This window comes from Corapipo altera, unplaced genomic scaffold (assembly GCF_003945725.1).
Source record: "Corapipo altera isolate COAL_440 unplaced genomic scaffold, ASM394572v1 22, whole genome shotgun sequence".
NCBI classification, from domain to species: Eukaryota; Metazoa; Chordata; class Aves; order Passeriformes; family Pipridae; genus Corapipo; species Corapipo altera.
In genome coordinates, this window is record NW_020884886.1 from 13,860,793 (window position 1) to 13,879,083 (window position 18,291).

Sequence of the window (18,291 nt, forward strand, 5' to 3'; positions counted from 1 at the left end):
ACCACACTTGAATCAAAATGATTCCAGGAAAGTCAGCAGCTTTCACAGGTAAACGAGACGTGATGCCTGCAAATATACCTTAGAGCTGAGTTTCTCCGTAGAGAATCACTCAAAATAGCGGGGAATAAACATTGCCAGCCAACATGTAAGAGAGGAACTTGCTGCCAAATCCCTCCAGCACTGTTTGTGGTATGGGGAGATTTAATTTTAAGAATATGTAAATGGCAGCATGAATACACTGACAGGCTCGGAGCTTGTTGTGGTAGTTGTGACTGCCTCTGAGGAAAGGAATTATTTGGCACGTGCTCTTCTACTTCTCCTTTTTTTAACCCTGACCATAAAATGGTGAGCTCTATCAGGCTTTTATCCAGCCTGCAGGTAAAGGGTTACAGATTCTAGGAAGTATTAAATGCAAACTTTGAAGGATTTTATTTTCATCTACAGTCACATGATGCCTTAATACCCAATGACACTAACTACAGTGTCTCATTAAGAGGTCATGCAAACTCCCAAGCTAAACAAGGCATTCTTACATATTTAACATTCAAATGCAGAAGCCAAGCTAAGCCATGGAAGATTGTAATCAGAAAAAGCTACACTTCCTGATCCACACAAAACCTGCAGGTAGGAAAAGTTCTTCCTTTAAACTTGTAACATTGTGCTTTCTAGATAAACTGTTTATAAGACATATCTTGCACTCTATTTCTTTTGCACCTTTCAAAATACCCTAAGAAATTTATCCTGAAAATATCTGTTCTCATTTGTTCCACCTGTTGTAGAGTAGTATTGTTTTTACAATCAGAAACAGAGTTGGTTCAGTGGAAATCCAAACAAAAACAATTTTAAAGCCAACTCTATTTAAAAAGTAATATTTTTTAAGATTTCTTAGTTATTGAAAGGGTTGTGTTAGAGTACGTGGGGAAAAGGGGGAGTTAATATGTCTTTGATGTCTGAAACGAAGGGATTTAGAACTCTTCTGACTTTACTTATACCATGAATTGCACATTGTTTCAGTCACTCAAATCAAAGTGTATTTTAATGGATTCAGCTTCCTCACTGTACTTACATGATTTCTGATTTCTCCTCCTAGAATTTGGTACATTTAAAAATAAAATCTTGCAAAAGCAAATGAAAGGCAGATGGGGAATACTATAGTGCTCCATAAAAGGAGAAAAAATTACTTGGACTTGGAGGAAAGACAGTTAAAATCAGTTTATTTAAATCAAGAATTTAAATTGCATTAAAGCATATCAGTTTTCACATGGAGTGATAAAGATTCATTGACAATTGCCGGCAATATTGCAGGAGTTCATTTTTTTTACCAGTGCTGAAGGAGTTTTCCAGTGTAGAGCATTAGCATTTTCATCACAAAGATCTTTTTCTCATCATGATTTTTCTTTAAACTGTAATTGTTTTCAGACAGTGTTTTAAATACTCAGGATTTTAATCTCTTTATAGGAATTCAGTTAAAGACTGCATTCTATAGAGCTACAGAATCTAAATTTACTAAAAGATCTCTAATGCCTTGTAAGATTTCCACTCCCTAAGGATTCCCACTGCACAAAAGCAGCAAGCAGTGTTTATTGTTTTGCTCCTACAATGATTAGGTGGTGATTGCAGACAATGTATTTTTTTGCAGTTTATTCTATAAAACACATCTCTTTTTCTTCTTCACACCTAATGCTAGGAGACACTAAAAGAAGTAGAGAATAATTATACTTGAAGCAACTTGCTTCAATAAGCTCTTAACTTTCTTCGGGGAAAAAAAAAATAGTTTTGTCATTACCAGTATTTAAAATAAATTTGAGTCCAAACAAGTTTACCAGTGGCACTTCAAAAAATTGTCATTCGCTTTCAGAATGCCCACCTTGAAACATAGTAGGTCTTATGCTGAGTAGGGCCAAGACCCAAGTATGACCAGCCTGGATCAGCCTGAGACATCAAGTGTCTTTTTATCAAACTAATTATACCAGCCTCCTGACAGAGTTGCTCACAGCTGTGCTGGTGGGAAGTGTAGCAATAAGCCACTACACTTTAAAGAACTCTTCTGAATTTACTATAACTGACCTCTGAACTTATATTACTGACAAAAATCTATTTAGAAACTCTTGTAGATAAGGGCCTTATTTGCTAAACTATGTTTAAATCTCAGGGGAGTGAGAGGAACACAGCAGGTCCCAAAAAACAGCCAACCACAGGTTTTCACCAAGGAGGAACATTGCACCTGAAACACCAAGAAAGCCTGCCATGGCCAATCTCTTCTAAGAAATGTTTGTACAAATTGGGTGTGTCATGGTAAACCAGCTCTTAGTAGCTCAGGAGTTAAATTTGTTGAATGTTAATTACACAGAGTGTCTTTGTAGGGTGGAAGGTAAAATGCACACTATTACTCTGTGACCAGAAAGGTGACCATTGAATGAGGGGGAGCACTTACTCCTTTCCTAAAGAAAGGAATATAAATTAGATGTTTGCTAGCTAGTACTAGTAGTTCAGATGTTTTTTATACCCACAATTTTACATTTAGTAAAGGAATTTGTACTACTCTTCTTTTTTTCTGATGAAACAAACCAACCTATTCTCTTGCTTTGTCACATCAATGTAGAATTAAATCTAGTGTTGTTTTATAGGGAATCCACACAAATCAAATACTTCCTGCTCATAACCGAAAAAAAAGAGAGAAGTTCCTGGAAACTGAGACAATAGGAAACCTAAAGGAGAACTTTTTTCTTGAATTTTGGAGAAGTCAAGCAAACATAAAAATGAAAACACTACCAGAAGTTTGGAATAATTTTTCTCTTTACCCTAAAACCAGAGCTAAGACAAGCATTGGTCAAAAGCCAATTCAAATCTTTCAAAAAGCTTGCAGATCTCTGGGAACCTGTACCAGATTTAAGGCTAATATCAAAAATCATCAACCTGATGATTTTTGCACAGTTCTAGGTAGGTGGGAAGACAAAGCAAAAGCTTCAAGTGAAGGGAACCATGGCTTCCTTCCTTGGAAAGCCTAGTTAAAAGTGGTCACTGCGCAAGGTAAACATTTCTTAGTGTTGAGGCCCTTCTCTAACCACACTGTTGTTTGTACCTGAGCTCAAGGAAACAAACTTGCTAAAAGTATTTGCTCTCAGACTTCACTGAATGAAAGCCAAGGAAAGCCTTTATTCACATCTTTCAGGAAGGGATGGTCTTTTGCTATGTTTGCACAGTGTCCAATTAAACATGGCCTCAGTATTGTCTACATCTTCCACTGATACTGTTTCACTAAAGACTTAAGGTGGGAGGGACTCAATCCACTAAAACACGATGAAATGTAGTCAGGCAATAAATATTTGTTTGGAATTTACAATTTCTCCTTCAGACCTGTTTTTCTGAGGATTATATATGGTCACCTGTCAGCCCACAAAACAAAGTCGTGATGCGGAGGGCGTGGCTAACCAGAGCAGGTGGCCAAATCCCCACTGCTCCTTAACCAGGAGTACCTCATTTAGCACCTGATCATGCTAGAGAAGTGATGTCAAAACTTCACACCCAAGCAATGGTGCATGAAAATCACTGACTTCTGCTGAGCTACAGAAGAGTGCTGGCAAGCAGGATGTATTCCTAAGGAGGATAGGTATAAAACACAATGCAGTTTTACTTATTGAAATTTGATATCAAAATGGACAAAATACATGAGTTTCAGTAGAAAGGTCAAAAGGGATTGCTGTAAACAGGAAAAAAAAGGCAGCAATTTTCCCGTGAGTTCTCCTCTGAGTCACTTTCATTTAGACATATGGAAGAACTTTAAAATTTTATTAAGAACTGAATACATTGCTTGGAAACTAAACATTTAATCACTCACATCAGGAAAAAAAAGGCACAAGTTTTCTTTTTCTGTGTGACTTTTTCTGTCTGCCATTTTTATACAAGTTTATTTAATTTCTATTTTTCACTTTAATCACAGATGTTTGCTGCAAAGCCACAGATGCTTTCTGGTTAGAAAAGTATTTCTGGTTGAATACTCTATTATTAATTCACATAAGTTACTTTTCCATTTAGGATAGCAAACAGGAGTAAGCCATCTCCTTGGGGCTTACTCTTTTGAATGCTACCAGCTGGGCTTGGGCCAACTTTGCATCACTTCCCAACTATTTAATAATTTGTGTATTTCCATTAAAGAGCAGTTAATTGTGTGATTTTATGCAAACGAGGTCCAATGCCTTGCTATTACAGGCAATCTGCTTTTCAGAAAGAGCTGAGTAACAAGGACAAGTGTATCCCATTTACTGAAAATCCTTTCAGTGTGAAGTCCAGCCTGTGAACTTCTCACACTGCCTCCAGTGGGAACAGTATCAAATCTTCACACTGCCAACAGAGGACAGGAGAAAAAGAAATAACCTGATGCAAGTGGTGCCAGTGCTACCCAGCACATTGTTGCCAGCAGAAACAGCATGGCAGCAGTATGGGTTTGCCTGTGCTGGACAGAAGCTCTCCTGACCATACCAAAATAGATTATTTCACGTCCAATCTCCCGTGCTCAGGACAGGTGCATCTGGATGTTAAGACACTTTGCCCAGGCAGGTTGGCATTAATGTCCTCTTAGGATACACCCTGATACAGAGTCTCTGACAGCAGCTTTCATGCAGGAGAGGCAGGGAGTGACCCAAATGAGCCATATGGAGCCCCATTTCCACAATCCTGAGGACCCCTCAAGACTGTGGGTCTGTTCCTACCCTCCCCACTGAATTTATTGTAATGACTCTATTTATTGACTGGAATGTATTTCTTACACCCACTTCCCCCTTCATCCCACAGCCACTGTGAAACACTGTTTTATCAGCAGTAGATTTGGGAGTGCCCAGCTTTATCTACCTTATTAAGCACCTGAGCTTTGTGCAACAGCCTAGGATGCAGAAAACACTACCTATGCACCGACACACCCACCCAGCAAGTTCCTCCTCTCCCTTCTGGGCTGTGTGCTCCCTCCTACAGCCAGGCTGTGCAGAAGGACACCCCATCAAAACTCAGGTCCACCATGCCAGGGCACCTCCCAGTCCTGGGGCTGCAGCCCACAGCCAGCCTGGGCTCCCTTGCCTGCTGCTCCTCTTGCCCAGCCAGTGAATCCATGCTGCTCCACCACATTACAGGCAGTTTATTTCCTCAAAAGAAGTGTTATTCACTCTTACTCCTCTATGGCGAGCAAGCTTAATAGCAACCATATTTGTGTGATTTAAACACCACAAATTTCCATGGAGCTATTCTTCTCCTCTACTTCTGATCTACTCATAGTAAAAGAAGCATAAGTCTCAGGCTAATTCATGCTTTTGAAGTAAGCTGGCAGTCTTGTTCACTTATAACTCACTGGAAAACAAACAGTCAGCTGTCAGGAACCTGGATAAAGCTTTGTTAAGGGCCCCTCTGTCTCTATTTTTGGGTTGGGTGTGGCATGGAAAAAACAATATTTACCATCTCAGTAGCTGTGCCCTTGTGTATTTGTTTTCATATTCCTTTTCCCCATGTGAATTTAGCAGATGTTGCACGGCTTGATATCAGCCCTGCATTTTGTTGTCAGAGTACGTGCGTGTCTCCACTGAACATTAGTAATGAATAGGCAGCATCTGCACAGAAAAGATACAGATTCAACTGCCACACACCATTTCAGAGAAAAATGTGGATAAAGGGATAAAGTCCAAAAATACCATAAGATTTCATTTTCATGCAAATGAAACAGAAACTACAGTCGTCAGCCCTGAATTGAAGGCCACCAGGGGCCTGAGGAGCTATTGCCACGTACAATGTTCAATTTCTGTCCTTAGCATCTCTTTTTAAATTAAAATAATTTGGGAGTATTTTCCATTGCTTTGGATGAATGCACACAGATTGCCAAAAGGTTAATCCATATTTACCAATATACATTAAAAATTAATGCTCAGTGCAATTATCCCATTAATGACCTTCTATAAAAACTCCTCCATTTGCTTTACGTTTATACAGAGTACAAACATATGGATTTGCTAGTGCACAGATGATCAAAATACATCAAAGACAGTTTAAGAAAACAGAGGAAAGCCAAGGGCAAAGAGCTTGATGCTAGGGCTGCTTTCACAGCCAATACCGGCACCATCAAACTACAACCTTAGCATTGTTTCATTTCCCCGCCATCCTTCCATCATAAGGTTTTACAGTGGCACCCCTGAAATCAGTGTGGCTGGACTGATTTCAGTCAGTCCAGAGTGAGAGAGCACCTATTTAGCCCAGAGCACATAATTACTCACATTTTGCATGTGGGGGAAGGCCAGGTTTGAGAAGCAAGTAACTAAATCAGCCCCTTGGCTCTGTGTACGAGGCAGAATTTGAATCAGTCTCTCAAACACTTTAATAGTCAAATCTGTTTCTAGATACTAACATACTTTAAAAATCCAACGCAGTGTCAATAACTTTCTTGTCACAGGGCAGTATGTTAAATTGACCAATAAATAAAATTCCAGCGCAGGCAGCAGGTATTTGCTTTATGATAGTGTGACCTGCAACACACCATTTGTAGTTATTGGAACAAGGAGTTCTGCTGCAAATGTCAGCCTGTTGTTAGCATACAGCATCACAAGCAACTCCACAGCCAAAACATAGACCAGCAAGTTAGACCTAATAGCGCAATCTTCATTGATAATTTTGGTGAATATAGTGCATTCCTTTGCACAGGATTAAAAGAAACACAAAAAAAAAAAAAAAAAGGATTTTTAAGCTGGCTCAATGCCAGACAACACTAAGTCTTTTAAGGCAATGAATACTTTACTATAGCTTTCAAGTATTGTTCTACTGAGAGACTAAAAACGGTTGCAAATGCAATTAAGATCAGCAATTCAATAATTCTACAGAAATGCAGTTGCTATATCACCATTAGCACATCTTAGCCCCATTTGGACCTTTATTAATGCAGTGGTCAATTCTTTGGATCTGCCTTGTTCTGAGAAATAATTATTGTAATTGCAATGTAAAAGCTCTTTGCTCTTGTTCACAAAATTGTGAATTAATCATTCCCTTAGCCACCCATCATCACTCAATGTCTGTGAAGGAAATTGATTTAAAATAACCAAACGGAAAAGTTCACCCACACTCTAAACAGCTCTAGATTAAATTATCTCTATGCTTTACACATTAATCTAAACACTATATTTAAAAGAAAATAAAACCCCTTTGAATCAAAAAGAATTCATGTAAGAGAAAAGGTCATATCATATAAAAGGGTCTTTATTAAGGTATTGTATCAGAGTCATTGCTTGAAGGTTTTTTGAGTGTGACTTCTAGTGTTTTCTGTATTTTTCGGTTTTAAAAGGTTTGTTATCCATTTTCACAATCTTTTGTAACCATGCTTTTCTACTCTCTGCTGACCTTTCTTTATGTGAAATGTTCAGGAACAATGAGGTTAAAAAATGCATCCCAGTACGATTCCCGTACTTGTTAGGTAGAAGGAGCATTGTGTAGGAGAAGCACGTTGAGCAATGAAACTGGGGGAAAAGACACCCTGCACTCCACTACCCCAAAGAAAAAAAAGGATGAACGAAAAAGAAATGCATGAGGTGCATGAATAACTTTCAGGCTATGTCTGATCTGAGAGCAGACACAGATATAATCTGATAAATAAACTGATTTATATGGCTTATGCTGGTTTAGAAGGTTTCCTAATTTTAGTGTACATAGTTGATCCTTCTCAAACATTCCCATAGCTGAGTAGGTCTAAGCAGTACTAGATTACAGACTACAAGATCATTTCAGAAATAACTGCTTGAGCCAGGCACACCCTAGCCTAACTATTCACCAAAATACCTGATTGGTGCCCCTACATGCTAGGCATCTGAACTATGGACCACTAATACTTGACATAACTAACAGTATTACTATTTTGCTCACAGAATAAACTAATTTTGCTCCCACAACATGTAAAATTCTTCTGCTGAGGAAAGGATCTTCTCCAGGTGTTCCAATGCAAGCCAAATTACTTGTCTGGATTTCATGTTGTGATCCAATTAAAAAGCAGCAAAAATAAGGAAGAATGATGAAAGTGATAAAGTTATTTTTACCACTGTTTCCATGCAGAACAACTGTGTAAGGTTGGTTTGGTTTTTAAGATGAGCAAAGTCAAATTTTTCTTTCAAAACCAACTCATCTGCACCAAGTATATTGTTCTCCAAGTGTTACTTTTACTTCTCCAACCACATTCTTCTGTGTATGCCTTAGCCCAAACACTGTGCCCTATGCATAGCTCTGATTCTGAGACTTGCTAGAAGCTATGAATTTGGGCAAGTGGCCAAGTAGTTCATTCATCATCTTCTGTTTCAATCTTGCCAGAAAAATATATGTTTTGTCTGAACAATGAATTTATAGCATGTGCTTTGTGGGTCATACCTACTCCTCTGTATACGATTCACTTTGGCCTAGCAGTAACAAACCAAAGATGTAACTCTTGCAAACTCGAGCTATTTATAAACAGGTTTCAGTATCTTTTCTTTCTGTATGCATTCCAATTTGAAGATCCAGTTATAACTTGAAATCTTTCCAAGAGAGTTTTCAGTCTTCCAGCCACACAAAATAGATTTTTTTCCTCTATCTACTTAAGTTTCCTTTGAAATAGTGAAACCAACATTGACTCTTTTTCCTGTGGGTTCTGTTTGCTTAAACCTGTTAAGCTGTCACACATGTTAAAATTGCCTGTGTCAAACAATTTTGAAGTTTGTAAACCACTGATTCTTCTAATCTTCTGAAATTGCTTTCCACTCTCTATGTCATTCTAGCTCGATGCAAAAAAAAAGACAAATCTGCAAAAAAAATTGTTTCATAATACCAGTGTTTTGAGATGAACCCCAGAAGAACTTGTTGCAAACTTGTGCTTTGCACTGCTGAAACAGCTGCATTAAATGACTTTGTTAGGATAAAGTAAACCTGACTGAATTTCTCTAAAGTACACTTAGGACAAAAAATCCAGCAGTGGTATGCTCTGTGTTACAGGGCTTATACTGTTCAGTACCATGCCAAGAAAGAGCCTAGATTTGTATTCTGCTCTTGACATGAAATAAATTTAATCACAGGCTGAAATTTTTTTGTTCATTACAACACAATTTTTTCTGGCCTGTTCAGTTCTACTTTCTCTTACTTTCCTACAGCCTGCAGTATTGCTCAGTCCACAGAGCTCACTGTGCAGTGCAGTGCTAACATAGTTGAACAACTCACCTAGATACTGGCACAAATTCTCCAAGGACTGAGTCCATCAAGAGCCTTCTGGCCTCCTGTTTCCCAACCTGTGCAAATCTATTGTTGCTCTGCAGAATTTGTACTTTATTCAGGTTGTTTTGGTTTTCCTCATCTCCACGGCATTCCCAGTAAGAAGCATATTGTCCAAAGATATAAAAAAGCCTTTTGTACTCCAGAAGATATACGGGGTTTCCTGAATAAGACTCTGGAAAAGAAAGTTTCTTGCAAAAGAAACAACATGAGTAAATATACTACTTTCCAGGAAAAATCATGCTCCTTCTCCCAAACAAAACGAAAAGGTTAGCTGCATCAAGCCTTGCAGATTTTGAAGTCCTTCATCCTCAAAACTTCCTCATCACACAGCTTTTGCAGCTCATTTGACAGAAGGAAAATTAAGCTTAAATTGGCAAAGACTCCATGCATTTATGCCAGGAAAATCCCACACAATTTGAAATTAATCAATAGCACAGAAACCCCCTCCCACCTACCACATGGAACTCAGTCTCCAAAAATCTGCAGACTCTCTCTAGGGTGGTATTTGCAATAAGCATGTTTGCAGAACTAGCTTCACCCTCCTTCCCACACAGAGAGATCTTTTGCTACTTTCCCTCCCATGAGAAAAATAACACACCTATGTGGAAAACAAAGGCTAGAGCATCCATCATAAAGGCTAGAAAAGCCTGAATGCAGAAAATCTTCTCCTTACTGAGCCATTACTCTTTTCTTCCAGTGAGAAACACTGTAATTCTAGTCCAGCAAAATGCAATACAAATATGATTTAGCACTCATGTCAATGAGCCCTTTTGAAAGGCCCGTTAACAAAGCTGAGCCTGTACCAGAGCCTGAGTTTACCCTCCTACTTTCTCCAGGCACTTCTTTTGCTTTCCAGGAGGCCTGAAGATTTCTTTATGGAAGAAAGATTGCAATTGATTACCACAAAGTTTTCCATGAATGGTCTTTTTGAAGCATCCAGGTGAGATGTTTGGAAGATTCCAAGGTGTTTGTTACTCACAGCATACAATCACCCAGCTCCCGTTACACTTTAGGTCTTTTGCCCCCTCCCTTCCTGTGGGATTTCTCTATATAAAGAGACCTATAGGTGCCTTGTCTCTGAGCTATATCAGGTTTTTGCAGCATTTTCGTGTTTGTGTTACAGCAGTATCTACTGGCACTGTAAGTGATAAAGGTCTCATTGATCTGTCTGTCCCAGAGACATCTAATAACACATACTATATTTAAACATTTATAGATTACCTAGAGAGATCCAGACTGGATCCAGACTTCTGACACCTCCTTACTTTTGGGAGAATAAGGAGGTACAACCCAATTCCATCTTGCTTATTAGTAGAGAATACATTATCCCTGAGAAATAAATGTTCAAGTTTTAATCCCTTTGGATTTAGGAGGTGCATAGTTGCAGGTACCTGAAATCCCAAGTAGTGGGTGACATCAGGAGGTTATTACACAACCTGTGGTGACCACTGCCTCATGTGGCTTTGACAGCAGTGGGTTCCAGTGTCTATACTGTGCTTAAGGGGGGCTCAGAGCCCACCCAGAGCAACAAGGACTCTTCAAGACAAGGGAAACACCAGGTTTGAAAACCTTAAGTTGCTTTGGACAATGTGGCTGTCAAGGTGCCTTCCTCAAAGAGAAGGAACCTGCCATGAGCATGCTGCTGTCAAGTCCAGTAATAGGACTCAAGACAGCTAAACAGATTTTTCTGGGCAAAGTCTTATGCATAACAAACACCAATATCCCACAGAGTTGTGGGAGGGGGAGGCTTGGACTTGAGAATTGGATTTTTGTGGGTTTCAAACCATGACATTAGGTAAGGCTTTTATGAATTGTTCTGCCATGATGTGGCACCTGACTGCTGCTGAAGCTGGACTGGAGCTATGTTTCACTACTGCTCTTGCAGTGCACCCACTGCTGGAGCAACAGAGAGCACAGGCAGGCAGTGCCAGCAGAAAAGCCACAGACAGACTGTTGGGAGTTAGTCAGGCCTATTATTCACAAAGCTGTCCTCTCCAGTCATTGCTCCACCCAAACCACACAGCTGATTGCCCTCATGTTAATCTTTGCCACCTGTTTCCTTCTTCTTAGGCTTTGCCTGTGGAGACATCCTTTTCCCAAGACTGATTCCCCAACTTTCCACAATTCTTTCATGTTTGAAAAACTTTCTACTAGCTGAAAAAGTAATAAATGAAAAAAAAAAAAAAGGAAAGAAAAAGGGATCTTCCAATACAGCTTGAACTAGCCAAGTTTCTGCGGATGTCAAGACCTCTGGTTCACCAGCTCTCACTTTATGGGCTCAGATTAAGCTCTAGCCACAGCAGACTGGTGTTTTTTCCAGCACTTTTGTTCATTATGAATTTTCAAAGTCACTTTTTCCTTTTGAATACATACAGCATAGGACAAGGAATAGGTGACAAATGGGACAGCTCTTGGCAGTAGTTCAGTATCACAGAAATTTAATTGTGACAGGAAACTACACAACAAGTCACTCATATGTCACTTTTGCAAGAAAGTTTTGCTACAGAGAAAATAAAAACATAAGCATTTAAAGGATTTCAGGAGGTAATATGCCAGATAGCACAGTGTGAAAAAGCCTTCTTTCCTGTAAAGGACAAAAATATCTTATTCCTTCAGACCCCTTTCTCACCTAATCACAATGAAATGTGTAGACTGAAACTTGATCAGACAGAAGAAGGGTTAAGAGAGCACTGACTACATTTTTATGCAGATTTGCCTGTCCATCCTAGCTGAAATGAATTCTGATGTCTTTTTGACATGAACAAGGTAGGATTTGATAGAATCTAGCAGCTATCTGAGTCTCAATAAGTAACTCTCTTTCCTGTCACTTCACTATCTAATCTTACCAGCACTGTGATCCACACTGGGACAGCAGCTCAGTTCTTTGATATCAAACTAGCAGACTGACAAGGAGCACAAAAACTAAGCCCTAATATTTCTTCCAGTGGTCCAAGAACTTCAAAGCTCTCTCAAATAGCTAAAGATGACCACAAAGATCATGCTAAAGAACTGATAAAAGTCATATCTGATTACACTGCAGAAAAAGGAATTCTTTTCTATAGACTTCACCACCCTCAGCAACTCCAAAATTTCAATAAATCTCATTCAAGATGTGATACATAGCATTTGTGAGTGTAAAATCAAAAGGAATACTGAGCATTCTCTGCTTAAAATCCCCAGAATGCAAAGAAATCATACCAGCTAGTAAGTTAAAACTACAGCAGAGAAATAAATACCTTCTTTACAGATGAAGTGATCAAAGACTGCAAACAGTGAGAATCTCTCTCACCATTTAAAACCATGCCTTTGTTTTCAATCCTGCATATGAAGGTTGCAAGTAAATACTAACACCTGGCAAAGAAGGCAGTCTCATGTCAGAGCACCGCAGGGATCTCTTGGTACTGGAAATGTGACAGTCCAAGCTGTATTAAATGTCACAGTAGCATTGCTTCAGCTGCAAAACCATTACCTAGAGCAGCTCATAGAAAGACCAATGTGTACTATACACAGCTCTAAAAAAAGAGTGGTGTTGCACTGGTGTAGTCAAACTGAAGCAATTCTGTATATAAGAAAATGATGCACTGATTTAAAATTTATTTATTTATTAGTTTATTCTTGCTTCACAACAGTGCCTATATCTATAGGCAAAATAGGCTTCAGTCTTAAGTAGATGCTTGGACTATCAGTCTCATAGGATTAGCAATTTTAAATTAAGGAAGAAGTTGCAAGAAAAAGTCATTTCACGCTTCAAAAAGAACTGTCATTTATTTCAAAGGCTTGGAATCTAGAACCATCAGTTCAGAATCTTATCCAAATGTTGATGTCATCAATGCATTTTAAAGCAGCTTTCAATTAGGTTAAATAAAGAAAACTGAAGCTGATGAAGAAAGCCCAGTAAGAATTTCTATTTCTAGATAAAGCTGCTTTAAATACATAATCAATTCTGCTAACTGTGGGAAGTGATGCACATGATTGAGTTTATAGGTGTTTAGTGAGAGTTTCGTGCCACTTAGTATGTTACTGTGAACAGTCAGCACAAAGATAATGATATAAATATAAAAGAGTGGGCCTATAACCTCTACTCCTTCTCATTGAAAAAGTACATATATTGCATAAGTCATACTCAGTAGCATTTGCTCTGGGCTGCAACAGCATTTGCTTTCCTTCTAAAATGTTTCATCTGCCTAAATTCAAAAAAAGTCCTTTTTCAGTTTTCTTAGCTCAAATGAGCATACAGACAAGGCAAGCATTCAGGGAACATTTCCTGTATTTAAACTCTCTCAATTAACAGTGCTGTAACCCAAGTCCCATCCAAGCCATAACAGGATCTTAAGAAAGCTAAATTGTATCAGTGTGGAAATCTGTAGCTGAAAGAGAAGAAATAAAAATTAGGTCAGTCTAATTGAATTGCAGTAGTTTGTCTGAAAAACGCCTTTGCTACCCACTTTGAAAGGGCATTAGAGGCAACATTAGGGAATTCTTTTCATTTTGAAAATCTTCTTCATTACTGCCTGCTTTACTGAAACGACTTCCAAAATCTTCATCTTTGCTTTGCTTAGAGGACTCACTGCTGATACCTCCTCCTGAGCTTTTATTTGTCTGGAGGATAAAAATACTGCCAATGTTACAGCTAGAACTTTCAAGTGGACAAGGAGAAGCTGGCTTCAGCAGGATTTTATGTGCCTTTTCAGCCCTTATGTGTACATTAAATTCTAACAAAAACGCCTGTCTTTCTTACCCAGAAGAGCTCCCCCACTGCAGTCTGGTCTTGGTCTGTTTTGTGCAGCATGCTACCTGCACAAAGGAGAAAAGTGTAGAGGTATGAACTATTTCAGCAATGGGGTTTACTGGCCTTTGGGTACAGCTTTACACCTCCCACAAACAAGTTGAGGAACTTCAGGAAAAGCAGTAAGCCTTGAGTAAGACTCATACTAACACTTCACTTCACTGACAGCAGCTCCAGCCTTGGCTCTCCATGACTAGATGCTCTTGCTGCCCCAATGCATACACTAGGAAGCCAAACTCCCCTAGATTGCAATCCCCATCCCCTAGATGTGACAGGGGTGTTCACACTGTGGGTGTAAGTATTTCATAACAAGTTGTAAAACAAATATACATGTAATTTTTAGTAAAGGTTGATTACACTGATTACTGATGTAAGATGAGCCACTTAAATGTATGTCAACTATAGAATAAGGGTCATCCATTTGTTCCCACTCAGTATCGTACTTCTGAAGTAAGAGAAAACTTGGCTCCACTCTCTCAACAGAAACTCATTCTCAAAAGCAGAATGTACCTTACCAAAAGCAGGAGAAAGAAGCAGCAGCCACTGTGATTCACTTACCTTTCTGGAGGAATGTACACTATTAAAAACTAAATTTAATAGTGTAGGACTTTCCACACTCTAATCACAGCTAGTAGGAATATATATATCTATATATGCACATAACAAAAGTGATGAGGAAAACCTGCTCCCAAGTCTGTGTTTGCTACCATTGAGTATTCAAAATGACATACAAAGCACTTCACTTCTGTTCCTCATTGGTTCATTCATTTGTGTCAATGTAATATTCACACAATTACAAACTATGATGAACAAGTGCACTCTGAAATTTGAGCCCTAAAGGCTGCATATGTTATCCAAATATATAACCAAATGCTAAGAACATTGGGATTCTTTCAACCACAAATTTATGTAATTTCAATTATTTCTAATGTTGCAATAGAAGCATCATGTTCAACTCATCATAGCTCAGAACATTTTTCTACTACATCTTCTGGAAAAGAAATACCATTCTTCAAAGTTCCACAATTTTTGTAGCCTTCAGCAAAATACATTTCTTACCTTTATTAGCACAATCTTTACTATTAAGCCATTTACCTAAGTTAGTTTTTGACTGACTCTCTAATCTTCTGACTGACAGGACTATAGACATAATGTGTTTCCTCAAGGGATTTTTCAACTTACAGAATCAGTCTGCAAATTTCTCACTGTCTAAATTATAACCCATGATTTAATGTCATCCATTTACACATCCTCAAAACTCGAATAGAGGGAGATTGTATTTCTACAGGTGGTTCCCCATGGCCCTTTGCCAACAAAAGCTTAGGAGCTTATGACAGTGAATTACACTTCAGAAACCATCCTGGTTTTTGTAGCTAAATTTGATGTTGCTTTGTCACCACTGCCTGAAAATAGTCAGAGACTGGGAGATGCATGGGTGCCTCAGAATACCACTTACAGACAGGCCCTAAGGAAGATAGCTGCAACCCAGATAAAAGATGGCAAGACTAGCTAATCACATGGATATATTTGCATCAGGTAGTGCATGCCACAGCAGACAGTTTTAATGAAAAACATACTGGAAAGAGCAGACAAACACCTGCAGCACACACATCTCCCCTTCCCCTCCACCAATAAATAGATGTTGTATGAACATAGAAACACAAGCTCCCCAGTAAGGGCAAGCAAGGAAAAGATCCACAGCAGGTCTGCAGATAGGGCCTGCAGGGAGCAGACTCATAGAATCAGCCAGGTTGGAAGGAACCTCTGAGATCATCAAGTCCAACACTTGATCCAACATCACCATGGTTACTAGACCATGGCACTAAGTGTCACATCCAGTCTCATCTTAAAAACCTCCAGGGACGGAGAATCCACCACTTCCCTGGGCAGCCCATTCCAATGTCTGATTACCCTCTCTGTAAAGAATTTCTTCCTAATATCCAACCTAAACCTCCCCTGGCAGAGCTTAAGACCATGCCATCTTGTCCTACTGATAGCTGCCTGGGAGAAGAGACCAACACCGACCTGGCTACAACCTTCTTTCAGGGAGTTGTAGAGAGTGATAAGGTCTCCTCTGAGCCTGAGCATCAGAAGAACAGCATGAGGTCAGTCTTTACAGCACATCCTTGGCTGACCCAGTTGCAAGTCACCTCTTATTGCCCAGTGACACCATGGCATCACATGGTTCAGGCACTGAGCCTCAATGTTTCCCATACAGCACAAAAGCTGAAAACAAGCCTTTGCCCCAGTGCACCCCTATGAAGCTCCTGACACAATGCAGAGACAGGTCAAACAGCTAAAGTCAGGGTATGACTTGCAGACAAGGCCTTGCCCTTAATTTGTTGGATGCTTCAGCAATCAAGTAATAAAACAACACAGAGCCAAGTTTAACACTGAAGTACAAGTCATTCACAGTCCAGCTTTTACCAAGATTAAGTATCATGCAAGTTTTTTCCCCTTGGAGGAAGGTCCACTGCCATGGAGAAGACACGGTAAAAAATGCAGCAATGAAGGCTAAAGAGCAATAAATTTCAGTTCACACTAATATGTGCTGCAAATCCTGGTAAAAAGGAGTAAAGAAAATGCAGCATCTTCTATATTCCTTATGGAATGGCCTTACCCAGAAATGAGGCCAACAGCTGGGGATGAGATGATGATTTACTTCTTCAGCCATCCCTACATAAAACCCCAGAGCGTGCAAAATGGCCTTTACACAAAGTCGTGCTGATGAAATCAGATTGATGACTTTTTTTACATAATAAAATGCTGTCAGGTATAGCTTTAATAATAATTTAAGAAATTATCTAAGTCTTTGATTAAAGATGTTATATATAGATGAGAAAGGTAAAATATTTATGCTACAGTTCAATGAAAAAATGTTCTCTTATAACAAACACAAAGATGAGTCGCCCGGTATCTGGCATTCTTTGTGAATATTTCCCAGAATTGCCAGTGTCAGCATCTGGTCAATACAGCTATGAGTGTGTTAAACACTAAAACATAGAAAAGAGCATTTTCTGACTTAAATTTATTATGGATATTTTTTGTTTTGGCACAACTTTTTAAAAAACGAGGATCATGGATCTTGTCAGGGTATGAGCATCATAGGGGAAGGAAGAGAAGTCTGAGAATTTTGCCTAAATAAAATGTGCAGTGGCTTGCACATTTCAATACTCATTCCAAATCTTAAGTTCTAGATAAATATTCATAACTGCATTCACCACCAGTCTGGTAATGTTGTTCTGAAATTTAGAGGCTCGATTCTCCTTGAATCCCCAGATAGGTCCTGTCCTTAAATTCTAAGCAGCAACAAAACCAACAAAATAGGTAGAACTCATACTGTTAGTACAATATCACATGGTTCAAGTGATCATAGGAGCATGGATGCCATTCTGCATCTAAAGTTTTCAGAATGCTCTCACACCAGTAGGCAACACAGGGCATATAAAGCAACATTAAACCAGTATTTCAATAAAGCACCACTATTTTCCAACTTTCTTAAAAATTAACTTCACATCTCAGACATCCACACTAACCAAAAAGTCCCATCCATATAGAAGAGCTCAAATAATGCTCCCAGTCTTTCTTATTAAAAACAACAACAACAACAAAAAAGACACATTTCTCAGTACACATTTTTTAAGTCCTCTAGCTGTCTAGACAGTGAAATCCTACACTGCATTGTAGACTAAAGGGAAAGTGTAGCCATCTTGTTATATAACAACATAAATATGGGGGAACATCCAATCAGCTCAAAAAAGGGACTAGCTCAGAATGGAGCAAATTTCTTCCTCCAGCATAACAAGTCTGTGCAATTGCCATCTATAAATTTGTTACCAAGGGAAAGAGGGTAATGAATTTTTATAGAAATAACCGAAACACTATCCAGCATCACAATAGTGAATGTGACAAAATCAAATTTCAGTTTTAAAAAGATAACAGTTTTAGAAGAATGTAAGTCTTCAGACACAAGAGACTTAAAGCCATGATAGATGTGATGTAAAAGTTATGTAATACTAGCTCCCCATAATATCAGGGCTGTTTGCACAGATTTTTCTGAGGTATCTGATGCTGACTACAGCATTGAACAGGGGTCTGATCCAGCCTGACAGTTTCTGTGTCTCTTTACACTTAACAAGGTAGAACTAAAAATACAATAAAAATCAAACAATACAGAGACATCCCTGGTGATCCATTGCAGAGACAGTTATAAAAATAATAAGCTCTCTCCGCCCCCTCCTTTTTTTTAA

The 18,291-nt window shown here is 38.9% G+C and overlaps 1 protein-coding gene across 5 annotated transcripts in view; it reads left to right on the forward strand.

Annotated features, from left to right (window-relative positions):
* The first annotated feature begins 304 nt into the window (after positions 1-304).
* The window catches only part of CUNH4orf19 (chromosome unknown C4orf19 homolog), a 42,837-nt gene continuing 24,850 nt past the window's right edge, over positions 305-18,291 (forward strand). For all 5 annotated transcript variants that reach the window (XR_003527599.1, XM_027643043.1, XM_027643044.1 and 2 more), the window contains exon 1: positions 305-624. The gene's annotated coding sequence lies outside the window, so the exon portion shown is untranslated. The remainder of the gene's footprint in view (positions 625-18,291) is intronic.